Here is a 16,174-nt window from a genome sequence, read left to right as displayed (position 1 = left end):
AAGTTGGAAGTGCTTTTAGAAGGTGGATTACTTCTGGGACAATATAATTGGTGTTGTCTTTAAGGAAAAGTTGGTTTTGTAGGTTTTCATCAAAAGAGCTCATCAGATGAGCAGGACCAGGTTAAATTACTTGTATCCTGGGCTGCTTACTGCTGAACAGGTAGCATGCCTTCCCATGATGCAATGATTCATTTCCTACTGACTTTTGGGTAAAGGTGATAAAGCATACAACAATGTGGACATCTTATGAACTATGGGTATTATCCTTTGTAAGATGATCTCATCACCTGATTGGTGTGAACTTGTCGACTGTGCTGAGCATGGCTGCTTTGTCTTGGCTTAAGTTGACTATGAAGCTTGGGTATGGGGGTGAGAGTGTTGAAATTGGTTCAGATTATCTGCTCTTTGCAGCAGCAGTTATCCCATATGGCACCAGATACCTCATTGCTGTAGGCCTCTTAGCTCAGATGGAAGTAGGAAAGAAAAAAAATACAGCAACAAAATACGACCTTTTCTTTGTCTTCTGAATATCAGATGATGGAGGCTACCAGGATGAAACAAGTAAGAGAGCTGACCAAATGCTCCTGAACGCTACTGCCCAGTCAGTTTGAAAAGTGAAGCATTCTCCTTGGTGTAACACATCGGTAAGTTCCTTGTCTTCTTTTGGATACCTGTGAATCATTTGTAAAATGCATTCACTGCATTTCCTTCCTGATTACTGATCAGGCAGTTGGACTAAGAGACTTTTAAAAATCCTTTCCAACTGATCTATTCTACACAGTTCTACTTCCAGCCATGTTACCTCTCACAAATTAAAATATACCTCTTTTTACTTTCAGTCCATTGTATCTTGCTACAATACATATAGCTTGGCCATATCGTCTCACTCTTCTTAAGCCTCAATGTTAGTGTAGCTGTACGTCATTTTTAACCTTCCCTTCAGCATCCCCTCATGCTTCTGATCTTTACCTCATTGAGGACATTGTGTCAGAATAATTAGATAAATGTCAGATTTGGTTTTGTGTTTGTGTGGGACAAATATCCAAACTGAAGACAAGCTTACAGTCTCCCTTCTCCCATTAACAACAGTCTTCATGGTTCTTACTACATGTAGTAAGGTAGCGATGAAAAGGGAACGGAGTCTGGGTTTCTGTTCCTTGCTTTGTCATAAGCAGGACAGCCTTCACTGACACAGTCTAGCCTCAGGGGCCTTTTTCAGGGCTCAATTAAGTCAACTGGGACCATTGATTTAAAGTGATGAATCGGCTTTTCATTGCTCATGTGGGTAAGGTTATTCAGCTGCTTTGCAAAATAAAGTCCTCTGGATGGAAGTAATGGCCAGGAGATATAATCTCATCCTGATTCCTCAGTATCTCTTTCCTTATTTGAAAAGATTTATGTGATTTTTTTTTTTTAATATAATTTCCCTCAGAAATGAAATTGTAACCAAATACATTGTGATACAGGTCTCAAGGCTCATTTCCTTGGTAGATAATCTTAAATCTCTACCGCTTTAATTCTTTAACACTTTCAGAGTCAGTAAATTACAGTTTTTGCTCAGATTTTTTTTTTTACTCTAAGATGCCTTCATAACAAGGAGGCTTCAATAATAAAATAGTTATGTGATATTTTTAAATGATTGTTTAGCTATGCTTTACCTCTTACTAATATGAATTGATATAAACGTTGTTCTCTGTTTAAAAGGAGATATTTAAAGCCCTCAGAACACAGCTGGCTTCTTCTTCTTTTTTTCTGCCTAATCAGATTAAGTGTAATCTACAATGCCTTTCTGTAGAGAAAAGTGAAATGCACTTCTCATCAATTTAAGAGGAGCCTGTGGCAGCATTTAAGAAAATTAATTAAAAGTTGTTCTGTTCTGAGGAGCCAGCCGAAAGCATAGATCCTCCTACACACGTTTACATTTCTTTAGGCTGCCTTCCAGACAAGCAAGTACTTCTCTGAAATGCTGCAATCCAACTGGTTCACCCCCTGGGCTTGTGCTGTTGGCAGAGCAACCAGGAGCAGTGAGGGACTGACCATATTTGAGAACACTCCAGCATTACTGGTTTGGTACTTATTATAAGACTTCTCCTTTTTTCCCAAGGAGTGATTGGTGGTTGAAGTGTGTGACAACTTGTTGCTGAGAGCAAGGGGACGAAAGCTGTGACTGGGCTATGTTTTCATGCAGACAATGCAAAGAATGCATGAAATGAGAAATCGGATTGGTGCACTGACTAAATTCTATAGGTCTAGCGAGAGGTCCTCCTTGAAGAACAGTAGGAAAGTGAGCAAAGTAAGAGTCAAAGAAATTGAGCAGCCTTGAAATTGCTCCACACTCCCTTTCATGTTCCTGGGGCTAAGGACACTACATTTACACGAAGAGGTGTTCTCTCTAAAAGGAAACTAAATGGGGCATGAACAGCAATTCAAGTCCCTGGGGAAATATACGAAAACTAAATCAGATTGAGCATGTAGGAAAGAATTGTCAAAACCATCCCAGGTGATAGAGTTATGGGAGAACAAGGAAGGACGTAGACAAATGTGGGAAGGAGAAATAGATGCTGAGTGCTGTGAAGCCTCCTGTGTCAATCCAGTTGGCACCAAGGGCATCCTGACCTTCACAGGAAGGGAGAAAACTGTTGGAGAGACTGGTGGTTGCTTGTCCCCAGGATCTTCAAAAACCAAAGCTGAAAAGGGTCTAGCTAGTAAAAAATGACAGGTAATTCTGATTATTTACTAAACAAAGGACCTAGCCCAGGATTTGCATGTGCCAGGTGAAGAAGCAGATCAATATATTTTCTGGTTACTGAAGAAATGTTATGTGATGTTACATTGGTCATGGCCAGCCAAAAAATGCTTACCTTCTGCAGTCATTTCCGGTTTATAAAAACTATAAACACTATTTTATGATCCAGACAGAGATCTCAGTTAAGGACTTCCTACTCATATGCTATCCAGAAATTTGATATCCAGAAATTGAGATGAGTGCATCATTTGTAGGCAGGACCGTGAGTGAATCAAAACACACAACTATAAGAAATAAATTATTTCGTAGTGAATTTTCTCTTTTTAGTGGATTATTTCAAGATCTACGTCTCATGTAAGTACCAACTGCTTTTTGGCTACAAGTGCTGCAAATTTTCCAATAAATTCAGCTGTGAGTATAATAGCTCAGTAAAAGAATACTTCCTGGGGAATGTGAAATCCAGAAAATAGATGACAATAGATAATCTGTTTCAAGGGAAGAGCATCGCTAAATCCTAAGGGATACCACTAATTATATCTTTGGAAGAGAAGAATGCAAGTAGGAAAAACAGCTAGGCCCTCCTTGTGAGGCTACTCAGAGATAACACTTTGAAGAAAACTGCCTATAATTGAAAGAGACATGAGAGAATAAGCATGAAAAAGAGTGCCCTGTAGTGAAAGCAAGCAGGTGCAAAAAATGAGAGCAGTAAATCCCCCTTCCCCTTCTCTGCTTCTCCATCTGCAAGTAAGTTGTTTAGAAGGAAATAATGGACGTGATAAATTAAAATTGAGGTAACAAAGAACAGAAAAACAATGCATGGAATTGCATAGAGAATAAATGAAAAATACACTTCACTCCCACTGTGTGAAGATCAAGATCCGTCATCTAATTGCACATTCCATGATATGTAATACTGAGTATTGGAGATGTCCATCCAAGTTTTTAACCTTGTGGTTATGTTCAGAGCTGATAGCAAGCTGGACTGAACTCTCTCTTTAGAGAAGAGAGAAATTTATTTTTTTAAAGAGAGATCTCTCTTTAAAAAATAAACAAAACCAACACCTAACCATTTTGTATGAAATGCAGTGACACAGTGGCACTGCACAGCTTTGTGATTCTCCTTCTGTATAATGGCTGTAGGCAGTGTTTGATGAAGCTTTCTCCAGAAGATTCTCCAGATTGATTTTTTCTGTTCCCACAAAGTGAAAAGCAAACAAACAGAAATCATTAAATAGTTACATTTAACAAGAAGGAAAAAAAATAAAAAAGAAGGCATCAGGGGGAGCTTTTCATTCCCGGGTAACCTTGGCTATGGTCTGAAAGCAGGTAGCTATTCAAACTGAGGGCAAGAGAAACTCAAAAACCAGGAAGGGAGAAGCTCTTGTATTGCTCTCTTTAGGAAAAGAGTGGAAAAGATGCAAGAAGGGCTGAGAATTTGTATGATCCCTGCAGGATAAAGGTCTTGTCTCAGTCAACATTTACTCTCTGGATGAAAGAGATGAAATCATCCCAAATGTACACAGTGCTCTGTCTCTTCTTTATACCCTTTCCTAAAAGTGCAGTCTAGGGTGTTTCAACCTGCAATGGTGGTATTAAATTACAGAGTACAAGGATTTTCTTATGCTTCCTTCTCTGGTGGAGAACAGTAGGCACCAAGTAGATTACAGCAGCATGTATGAGCTCTTCAATATCCTCACCTAACATTTCTAGCGTGGAAGAGTGGGAATCATTTTGACTGTGTTCCTTTTCCCATATGGTCAATGCAGAAAATCTGCCAGTGCCAGCCCAACTAGCATTTGGTTTGGTTGAATGTAGAAGGGGCTCAAAATTACCAATCCTCATGTTTACAGTGATGGGTTTTGTTAAATATTTATATCCAAGATGCTGACCTCCTCCAAGGAAAAAAAAATATCAGCTGTCACTGTGATTGAAAATATTGGGGGATTATTGCCTTTAACAGACAATTTGTCAAAGCAAATTTAGCAGTAAAGTTTTTATGCTTTTCACTGAAAAGTGGCAAGTGAAGGGTGATAAAATCCTGCAGCGTTTCTCTTCAGCTTTGTTCCCTCATTGCATAGTTCTGCCAATTGCAGCAAACCACTCACATGGAGCCCTCAAACCACAGGGCTCATGTAGTTCTTGTTCACTTCTTACCTTGTCTAGGATAGTTGCTGGATTCAAAGTCACAGGAGCATGGTTAGAAGAAAACAGCCTTGATATGTTTACCATAAATCTGTGAACCAAATATCCTGTCAACTATGTATTATCCAGGTCTTCTAACATTTTTTAATTATATTTGAACATGCAGTGCAGTGCCTTGCAACTTCTCTGTTGCTGCAGCTGTCTTTGAAGGCAGAGTTCAGTCCAGCATGATTTCTTTATAGGTGCATTGCTCATTTCTATGAGGAGAGAGCTAAGGTAGTTTTCAGACATGTTTCTCAAGTATGTGTTGACTACAAATATTCTAAGCAAATTTTTGCAGCTAGTAATGCATTTCTCACAAACACCGTTTCCCATAAATACCAAAGTAGAAAGATGTCTATAAGGCACCATGATCTCTATTTTTATGGATGCAAGAATCATGGAATGGTTTGGTTTGCAGGGAGCATTCAAGTTCTTCTAGTTCCACCTCTTCTGCCATCAGCAGGGACACTAGGTTGTGTTGCTCAAACCCCCCTTCCAACCTGGCCTTGAGCACTTGCAGGAATGGAAGTGTTCACCTTCTAGTTATGATTGTAACTGTACAAAATTGGCAGCCCTGGAGTTTAGATAAAAAGAATATTTCAGAAAATGATTTTCCTAAAAGTCCAAAGATTACGTGCATAGTCCCTGCCAAGTATCTGTGAGATTCTGTGTATGCTCAGGTGCCCTTCAAAAAAACTCACATTTCTGTTGAAGTATTTCCCATAATTGCTGCTGCCCACATCCAGCCAGCCACTCTTGCACATCACCATGTCTATTGCAGCTGATCTCCAGACTTCATCCAGAAGGAACATGCTGAGAACGGGTTGAAATAGTTTGGAATATACACTGAGACATGTAATTAGATTGAACCAGATTAGGCAATAGGAACAGCTTCTAAATGAAGGCTGACTGCTGTCTGCAATGAGTGCAAACTGCAAGAGGAAGGGTTAAGAAAATTGAATTCGGAAGTAATGGGGTAATAGGCAAATATTTTCAGAATTAATGTATTCATATAAATACTGTACAGTAATTTATTTGCCAAATAGCACTCATTTACTCTGTGGCAGAGGTCAAATAACGGAGAAAATTTATTTGTGAATAAATTATTCAACAATTAATACAAAATGTAGCTGCTAAATTATTCATGGAGACAAATTCAACCAGTTCTAATTCATTTCCACTTTGAAAGTATTTCTAGATACATCCATATGAGCATTTCGGCAGGGATCACGAGTGCACTTCTGAATATCTTCCAGTTGCTCTACTCTTGCAGCTCTACCTTGTGTCATTGTATGGCTGGATCTGGGGGTAAGGAGGTGCCCTGTCTCACCCACTCCAGTGTGGTGAGCTCAGGTGATGGGAAGAGGATTTAATCTGAGCAGCAGCCACTGCCTGGAGCAGTGCTGTGATATCAGTCCATGGCTCCTGAAGCAGGCAGAGGACATTACTCCTGTGTCTGCACACTGCAGATTGCTGAATGTCATCCACTGAGGCCTTTGTGGAGCCTGATAACCTGTCTTACATAAATCCATAAAGGTATTTGTTCTTGCCTTGGAGATGCAAATAACCTAATGCATTCCTGAGTTATTTATCCCAGCGTTGACAAACTGGGTATTGAAAAAGAAATCTGCACGTTATTCTTAAATTGAATTTCCTTTCAGGAGCAGCTTCACTGGAAGTCACTGTACCACTTCCCATCAACCAAAGGCTTTCCCAGTGAACCAAACCCCCCTCTTCTCACAGATCTTAATATTCTTTTGCAGTTCAGTAAGTGGTTCAACCTCTTGTCAGCTTCAGCCTGCTGGATTGCTTCTCAGTTCCTGAGATCACGGTCCTCCTTCATTGGATGCGTTAGAAGAAAAGGTAAGCAGTCCTACATGTGGTGTTAAATGACTTATAGCATAGACTTGGAGCAGGGGGGGCACTGTGTCTGCTTATTAGTCTCTTCTTTTTTTCTAAGGAATCCCTAGCTCCCTCATAGCCAGTCCCTCATACAGGGTCCCTCAGTGTTGGGGTGATTCTGAGGGGACTGGTGGAGAAATGCATGTCTGCAGGGCTGAGGGGAAGGTGGGGATGCCAGTCACGTTAGTGGGAGTGCATGGAGGAGATAAGAATTAGACGTGTATTAGGGAGGTTAAGACATGTCAGCAAAGACAACTTAAAAAATATAATTTTCCACAGTTAATTACAGTTTAAAGTAACAAGAAGCAATGCGTGCTTCCAGAGGTAAAATCTGAAGGCAGGGAAACACAAAAGACAAAAGTCATGTATTTATGTACTTCAAGGCCTCGTACACCTTGGCAGCCTGTGTTGCATTGCTGTCAACTTTCCTTCCTTCAGAATCTGCTTCCTAATAATGTTTCCATATGTGAGAAACCAACAATTTTAACCTTTTTTTTTGTTTTTTTTTTTTTGTTTGTTAAAACCATATCTACAGACTTAATGCCTGGAAACTAGAGCCTCTGTGAATCTGTGTCCAGAAGCAGGACTTTGTGGACATCTGTTGGTGGCTGCTTCCAGCACAGACTGGCCGTGGTGAGTTGCATCGAAGTATCCAGGCCTTCTGAATCTGAATCTGAATCTGTGGTTATTATCTGGATTTTCTTTTGGGAGATGGTCTTTGTGTGGTATAGTGGGAGATTTACCTGAAGTGAATGAACGTTTTTTCTCCTGGTCTCTATTTCAAGGACATACTCTTTTAAAATAGCTGCTATCTTTCAATATTCCTTAATGCATATTTTAAAAATTTCTACCATATATCATGACTGAAATTTGGAATAGGTCACTTGTTCCATTGACACAATTTCATGTTCCCACTGAACTAGAATCCCCAAATTTTGCAGTATTCACTTATGCCTTCATTATGTACCACTGAAGGATAGTGAATACACAGATGCCTCAGTGGCTGACCCAGATGCCTTGCAAAATAATCATGAAAATTAACCAGTCCAAGCAGAAAATCTACTCTTGCCCTTACCATGGTTGTATTGGTATTAATCAAAGGAAAAAGAAGTTATTAACTGGCTCACAAAGGGTATGAAAGAAATGATTCATTTCCAGTGAGAGAGATGCTGGAGTTTTTGCTAGAAATGTGTTTTTCCTCTGAAGAACCACAGTATATGCTCCTGCACAGACCCTGTTCCACAGGGCTGAGGTGAAGCTTTTCAGCAGGGGAGCCTCAGGACAGGGTCTCATTGATCAATAGCACAGCGGCAGCAACACTGGCTCACTATGTGCTGCTTCGTTTGATGCAACTTTTGTGTGAAAAAGCTGTGTTTGGCTTTGTAGTATTTCATGCTGTATCATTCAGTGATTTTCCAGCACTAAATCTGCTTTTGTGTTGCAGGTTCCAAGAGTAACTGCTGAAGTCTCCAGTGCTACAGCAACGAAAGAGCAAAATTGGGTGCCTGGAGGAAAAGTAATCTGGTTCAACTGAGCTTTGTCTGCATAGCAGTTACCATGGCTTAATGAATTACCCTGAGCTTGCAGAACAACGCGTTCTCTTACCTGAAAGGTAAGATAAAGCTAAGTTAGAAAAAAAGTATTCCATTAGTGTTTAAAACAGCTAACCTGGTGTTTGCCACATCTTGAGTGCATGCCTGGCTGCAGTCAGTGGCTGTCTGCCTGGTGCTCATCAAGAGATGGCAGTGTTTCTGTGCAGAGGCAGTGTTTCTATTGCTGGATCTTCATTTACCACAGCGTCTGACAGAAGGGCGTTCTGACTACACAGAAATATACTTTTTATAATCACCTCTAAGAATATTATGACAGACGATTAATAATCTGACAGCAAAGTAACTATTTTTAATGGCTTTAACTGAACACTTTATTTCATCTTTGAACCAATTCTCCCTGTAATCCCATTACTGCAATAAAAGTTTGGGTAGCAGGATCATACTGGCCTTGCTCTGCCTGCGGTGCCTTGATGAGACCTGTGCTGGCAGGAGCAATATGTTCAGCACTGACACAAAAGCCTCAGGGTAGAAGTGACCTGCTGGAAGTCTTCAGAATTTATTTCAGGTGGTTCAAAATGTACTTTTACCTTTGCTGCTGAAATTTGATAAATGCAGCAGCAATTTAGTTACGAGACATCTTAATTAGCCTTGGAGCAATATCTGTTTGGTTTTGGGTGGTAGTTTTTGTCGTAGCTGTGAGGTTATATACCTGGTTTTTTAAATGGGGACACAGGAGCACGTGGTTTACTCCAGTGTTGGTTTTCCTGCATAAAATTTCACATAGATTCTGCTGAACTGAGTTTAAATAGTTTGCGTGGTGAACTTAGAGCATTTCCCAACAACTTTTGTGAGCCTTATACATGATTTTGCATAGGTCATTGGTACATGAGCATCCTTGGTGAGGCGTATTCTACTTGTCTGATTCATTGGTATAGGCTTTCTTACTTTTGGCTTCCACCTATTGCAGTTCTCATTTGGGAATCTAAAACCTGCTGTTAGAAAAGTCCAGGGGAAGCTGGTATTCTCATCCTTAGGTACAGCTTCTGAAATATCATAAACAAAATCACTCCTTGGCTGTATAAACCTGTGTACCTTCCAGCTAAAACTGTAGCACTTCAACAAGATGCCAAACTGTACAATAATTTGTTTCTTCCTGTAGTAAGTTAGCATAGAACGTGTGTATTTGAAGGGAGGGTTAATGGAATATTTGAAATGATCATTGGTAAATGTTACATTGTACGTATCTTAAATCCAGAATGTGATAGGTAACTGCAGCTGGCTGTGATTCAGGTAAGGAACATGAATGATTCACGAGGCTGGTGGAAGTTGAGTAGGTAATTCTTTCATCTTGATCATTTTCTCCCTGAAGCCAAATATCTCGCATATGGTGACAGCTTTGTAAAATAGTATGATGGCCAGTAAGAACAGGGGAGTGTAGAAAGACAACTGCTAAAACAGATTTGATTTGGATATAAGAGAAGGAGCCCGTCTCTCTTTGTCTCGCCTTTTTTTTTTTCCTTCTATTCTTTTGCTGGCTTTCTTACCAGGCACACAGGGAATTGTTAGGAAGGAAAGGTGCCTGGCCTGGAATGCTAATATCTCTGCTTTGATAAGTGTGAGAGATGTTTTAATTAGAAAGAGGATGCAAAGACTTAGAAGAATGTAGTTACTCATGTAATTTGAAAACCCTGGAAACGATCCTGAGGGGCAACAGCCTGAGGAACAATTACAGTTTATTTCAGTTTATTATGTAGCCAGCTGTAGCATGTATGTGCATTTCTGAGGTGGCTCGATAGGAAAATACCTGTGTGATTCTGTTTCAGTTGGCTTTTTTCCAGGCAGAAGAGCCCTAAATTGCACTTAGCATGTTGTTAACTGCTTCCACTCTGAACCTTCTCAATTGCTTTAACAAGGTAGATAAAGAACATCTTTTTAACCTGAGCCAAACCCATAATCCAGCAGACTTGAGCTGTAATCCATGCAGGAATCCCAGTGGTTAGCTGTAGGAGAAAGGATGGCTTGCTGCTGGACATCAGTACAATCTGTGGCTGGAAGCTGAACCTTGCTGTAGAGACTTCTCAATTCCAAACCTGGCCATACCTACCCACCACGGGCTTGCCCATCATGTCAAGAACGATGGACAGTTTCTGTGCCTGCCCTAGCATAAATGGTGTCATTGGTTAAAGGTCTTGAGATCAGGAACGTCTTGTGATCTACCCAAAATTATTTGATAGGGTCCTATAACTTAGAATTGACTTCCATATCTGTCTCTCCCTTCTTTTTCTTCCTCTCTTCGTAAGTTACCCCTACTTTGTTTTCTTCTTTTTCCTTTCCAGTCCCCTGTTTACTGTAGATCTAATTGCAGGTCATCTGCACAAGGCTTTCCCCAGCTCACCTCTGCATCAGAAAGAGGAGTTTCATGAGCCAGCACAAGGAATGCATTGTTGCCTTCCTTCTTGCCTGCAGTGAACTCCTCAATACAATGATAAACTATTTGTATTAAACAAGAGAAGGAGAATTTTGAGACAATAAATAAATCATCTCCAGCAGAGCAGTCGGTAAACGTGAACAGGGTAAGCTTGAAACACTTCCAACCTCAGGAGCCACAGCATGCATAAGGATTTGATCCAACCCCGCTGAAGTCAGTGAAAAGAATCCTGCAGGCTTCTGAGAGCTTTGGAGGGGGATTTGTGATTTCTAGGGAAATGTGAACTATCAGTATCCTTCTTCCCCCAGCTGCCTCTGTGCAAGAGCCGAGCAAATCTCCCATGGTCTGGTTTCACTCTGATCCCCAAACGGAATTGTGATCTTGTGATGCTAGGGCAAATGGCAAGCTGGTGGGTGTTTGCAAATACCACTAACAGCACTTCTCTCTCTTTCAAAACGTTTAGTGGCAATATTTCTTTCTCTTTTAGCTTTTTCTTTGGAAAAGTAGAAATAAAATTGGAGATCTGAAATATTTGCTTTTTGCTGCTTGTTAAAATTTATGTTTTGGCAATTTACATTTGAGAATTACTTTCAGCGACAATACTTCAATCAGTTGTTACATTTATTGTAATTATCAGCTTTGTGAGTCTGCAATCCACGGTTCTGCACCTATCCTGCAAGAAGTTGGTTGTGTGATCTATAAAGATATCAGAAACTTGGGTTTTGTTTCCTACAGGAGAAAAAATAGCAGAGGCATTTTGAGAGCTTGGGCCTTTACAGTTACTTTATCTCCTTTATTGTCTCTGGTCCCAGAACCTTGTGTACTGGGATGAAAGCAGACCTTACTGGAGACAAAACAGTGTTTCTCAGCAAACCCATTTGCAAGAAAGCTCAAAAGCAATTACACAAAGTAAACAAGAAAGGATGTTGTAGATCTTGTCCCTTTTTCTAGCTGGTACTAAATGCAGAGCTGATGGGATTATTTGATTTCACCCTTCCAAATCCTACTGTGTGTTATCTTTTCAGAATGACTTTTATGTAATCTTTAGTGTGCATAAATACATGTTAACAAAAGTGATGCAATGAAAGCAAAATGGTAAGCATCAAAAGCAAAACTTTATCATGCAAACATCACTATTTCTTTTCTCCTGCAAAGGCTAAGCCCATTGGCTTGCATACTGCAGGAATTTATCATGATCTTTCCTCAGAGTGCAAATCCACAAAAAATTTAATGTGGTATGAAAGCTTGAACACATATTATTGGTTCAAAGGAATGAAGAAAGCTTTGTGTGGTTCTGATCATGATTTTCACCTGATCTTGTTGCACTTGTTCTCCTGATTTCTATCAGGTTTTAACATAGAGCAAATTGGACAGGTTCCTTTCTTTCAGAGCTCCACCTCTGTTTTCTTGTGTGTGTTTGTCCTTGGGAGTCTTGCAGTTAACGTATACCATAAATTTCCCCACCCTGTAATAAAATGGATGCCCTGTACTAGAGAGCGGGATGGGAACTTCCATCAAAGCTTCCCATGGAACAAAACATCAGTCTTTCTGCTTCCTTCAGGGGTGTTCCTAGCAATCACCAGCTGGAGGAGGAAATGCAAAGAACTGTGCAGCAACCATAATGCCTCTTCCTTTCATTACAGCTGCTATGCAGAGGGGCTGGAGTCTTTCATTTACATACCAGGTGGTGCCATGGCTTCTGTCCTCTTTAACACTCTGGAGTAACTCCTCATTATCACTTGGGAGGGAAGTACACAGCATCCTTTAGAATTAAATATACAAGAAGAAATCAAGTAGGTGTCTTTCAATTCTGTGTGCAAAGTAAAGAAAAAGTACTCCAGGAATTTAAAAAAGGGGTTAGAAATGCTGTTTCAGTCAGTCAAGTGCTCTGCGGGTGGAATCAGCACACCACTTGTTACTGTGTGCAGCTTCTGTCTGTCACTGGCACTGCAACAGTAGGCATGCAAGTGTTTCTTCCTACCTAGTGTTAGGACACCAGCCCTGGCCCCACCGTCCTTATCCAACTGAGATGAGGCCAAAGCGTTCACTTCGGGAGTGAGAGCATCAGCTTTCATGTAAAAGTGGAGGTAACAGTGCCTCAGATGGATTAGGTCTTGCATTCCTGATTGTGAATTTGCTTTTATGTTTGTGGAATGTTATTGAGGTTTAAAGGCTTGAAAAACGCCCTCTCCTCCAGATTTGATTGCGCATTCATTACTCATTACCTAGTGGTATGCAGTTTGCTGTATGGAGTAGCAGCAGAGCTATCAGTAATATCGGCTGCAATTAGCATTTGAAGCTAGGAATGCTGGAATCAAGCCAGCCCACTCCAATTTTGCATCTTAGAAATGATAAACAGGAAAATAGCACATATAGCACAGCATCCTTTCACCTCAGATGTGGTCAACCTTCTGCTGTAGGAATGGATGTGGGGTGCGGGTCCCCCTTCTCAGGGTCAGGAAAACACACTGGGAGTACCTTGCTGTAGGAAGGGCATCTCTGCCATCTCTTAACTGTGCTGTCCGATTGCATTTCAATCCAGCCCCACTTGACATTTAGCCATCTTGCAATAGTGAATTCTATAAGGTGCTCACGTGCTGCATAAAGTGGCATCTTTCATTTGTTTGACACTGGCGTGCTGGTAATTTTATTGCCTGAACTCCCACTCTCATATTATGAATCAGTAGAAAGAGGAGAGATGGATCATTTTCATATTATGCCCTTCATAATCGTAAATACTTTAATAAAATTGCTTCTAACTGTACCATAAAGTGCGAATGCAGATTTAATAGTGATTTACAAAAGAACTGAACAAAAAAGGGCCGTATCTTTCTTTTTTAGAAATTCTTTGTGATGGCTAAAGAACGGGAGAAAAGATTGGAGATGTGATGTTTCTTAACTTCATTGTAGTTGGAACAGGGTTAGTGAGAACACTGCGGGTAAAATAACAATTCAGTCAAAATGTTATTTTATCAAAGCTAGAGGGTTTGGCAGAGGCATGTTTATTTCTAGGATCTTCTTGCTGGGGACTCCTGGGTCTGCGGCAGAAAGCAGTGCTTTACACATTGACCTCAGATGCAGAGAACTTGTGCTGAAATTCTTTGAAGGATGAAGGAAAAATAAGAAAAGAAAAAAGTGCCTTTTAATTTGCAGTCCTGGGACTTTGGACCTGGGGTTTTTGCACTGCAGATCTTCATATATGTTCTTTTAGAAAAACATGCAAATACAAAACCAAGCGCATTCTGTGATCCTAACTCTTTGAAATGACAATTCCTGCCTTCTGCTCTGAGCGCTGCATCTTCTCTGGAATTGCTGGAGCTTTGGGGAGTTCTGAGGGACAGTTGCAGTGCCCAACCTGGAGGCTCGGTCAGTTGTTCAGGAAAGATTCCTATTGGTATTTGTTTTAACATGTGGCGCAGGGAGCTGGTCACAATTTGATTCTGTGGTGCAGAAAGGGGGACCTTCCCCTGATCTTTTCCTGGGGAATCCAAGTCATAAAGTAGAGGAGGTTGTCGTGGAGGGAAGAGCTCTGATGGTTTTATAGAGGCAACATGGAGATGCAGAGATATCCAATGATCACCTCGAGCTTGGTGGCAGCCTGCAGCTGAATCAGAACTTGGAGCCCCCTTCAGCCCCTTCTGGAGCACAGGGAGCTGCCCTGCCTGCCCTTTCCCAGCCAGCCAGCCTGGAGGTGCCTTGCAAGCAGATGGGGCAGGTACTGGGGCAGGAGATGTTCCTGTCATGTTTTTTTCCTTATGCCAAATGGAGGTGAGCAATGCTGACTCTCCTAAAGCTCCTGATGGAGTATACCTTCTGGATAGCAATTGTGGCACTTGGTGCTCCACCAGCCCCCCCAAGCATCAGGCCCTTGTTTCGTTGGACACTGTGCAGATGAAAAGCTGAGAGTCTTCTGGCCGCACTGGCTAGGGATGGGCTTTTGGAGAAGTGGAATACAATGTGCATTCCTCCACTCTTCCTGCTTGAGAGAAGCCAAGGCAATGTAACGTAGTGAGCCAGAACTGAGAAACGCAAAAGCGTTAGCTGATCATGTCTCAAAATGATTTGTGGGAGTCCTTTGTAGGCAATTGCCAGATAGTGATGCTGAACATAATAGCATATTATTAGTATGATAGTAAGATATTAATATAATGCAAATAATATTTAATATAATAAAATGACTGAACAATGCAATAGAGGATAAAGAGTCAATCACAAATCCCCACTCTCAGTACCCTTAGGTACTGGTATCCTTAGGTTCTTTGCCTATACCTGTAGTTCACCAAGCATACATCTGTGTTGCAGAACATATCTCAGAAATCCGAGGAGGAAGGCAGGCCTGCAACCCGCTTCTGCCTTCTGAGGGACTGAATAGAAGCAGCTCCTTCTCAAAATACCAGCTCTTCAGATTCTTTGGCTCTTGCTTAGTGTGAAATAGTCTTGATTTAAGGGATATTGAAGCAGCTGGAGTCAGGTTGATTTTAGACCTTTCTGAATTGTTTCCTAAATGTAATGTAAGTTGCAGGGAGAAATTTACAGCTGTATGAGAACAGACATCTCAAAATGTCAGATTGTGTCTGTAAATTGCCTTCCCTGGTAATAAACCCACCTGTCACGTAACTGGCAATCGTAGCCTACTGGTGAATCTGATTTTGCTGTACACCATTCCTTGAATGAATCACAGAGCAAAACCTGTGATTCTTTCTCAGACTCTCAACTCTCAGTTTTCTGGAAATTCTGGTGAGAGCAAACCTGGAGCTATTAAGTTAAATTCCCCAGCCACAACTCTAGGGAAACAAAGTTATAAAGCTATACAGTTCAGTACTTAGATCAGAAATTCTTTAAACTAAGATTTATTCTTCCAGCCAGCTTCTTAGCCTGCTTATATGCATGAGCAACTGTAGCCTACAAAATCTTCCTTAAAATATTTGGCTCGCCATATATCGACTATTATCCTTGCCGATGCCTGATAGGCTTTAGTCCTTCCAGCACAACCACCTGATCTGAAGAGGGAAGCAAAATGATAGCCGTAATGCTGTACCCTCTGATTCACCTTCCTGTTCTATTTATGATTTTTGCAACTGGGATGAATAAACTCCGTAGTCAGCTTTCAGATGGGCGGGTGTGTGGTTAGCTCATTTCTCTGCACGTGTCCTCTGAACAGAATAGTAAAGCTGGCTATTTTTGAAAACACTTCAGTGCGATATTGTAATTATAATTCTTTCGGCATGTTTGTGTTTAAATGGGGTACACTGGAGGTGAATGAGACTGAAGGGCGCAGTTGGAGTGGTACCCACGAAGGTCACATGTAAGTTAATTAGAAGTCAGTTGCATTAAAGCACTGAAAAGATACAGGGGTGTGAG

At 40.9% G+C, this 16,174-nt stretch overlaps 1 protein-coding gene across 4 annotated transcripts in view; it reads left to right on the top strand.

Annotated features, from left to right (window-relative positions):
- The window catches only part of CPS1 (carbamoyl-phosphate synthase 1), a 243,899-nt gene that overhangs the window by 138,340 nt on the left and 89,385 nt on the right, over positions 1-16,174 (top strand). For all 4 annotated transcript variants that reach the window (XR_004160253.1, XR_004160254.1, XR_004160252.1 and 1 more), the window contains exons 43-46: positions 535-644; positions 6,694-6,793; positions 7,368-7,465; positions 8,277-8,444. The gene's annotated coding sequence lies outside the window, so the exon portion shown is untranslated. The remainder of the gene's footprint in view (positions 1-534; positions 645-6,693; positions 6,794-7,367; positions 7,466-8,276; positions 8,445-16,174) is intronic.

This window comes from Meleagris gallopavo, chromosome 7 (assembly GCF_000146605.3).
Source record: "Meleagris gallopavo isolate NT-WF06-2002-E0010 breed Aviagen turkey brand Nicholas breeding stock chromosome 7, Turkey_5.1, whole genome shotgun sequence".
NCBI classification, from domain to species: domain Eukaryota; kingdom Metazoa; phylum Chordata; class Aves; order Galliformes; family Phasianidae; genus Meleagris; species Meleagris gallopavo.
Note: the sequence above shows the minus strand (reverse complement) of the source record. Positions and strands in the feature narration are given on the sequence as shown.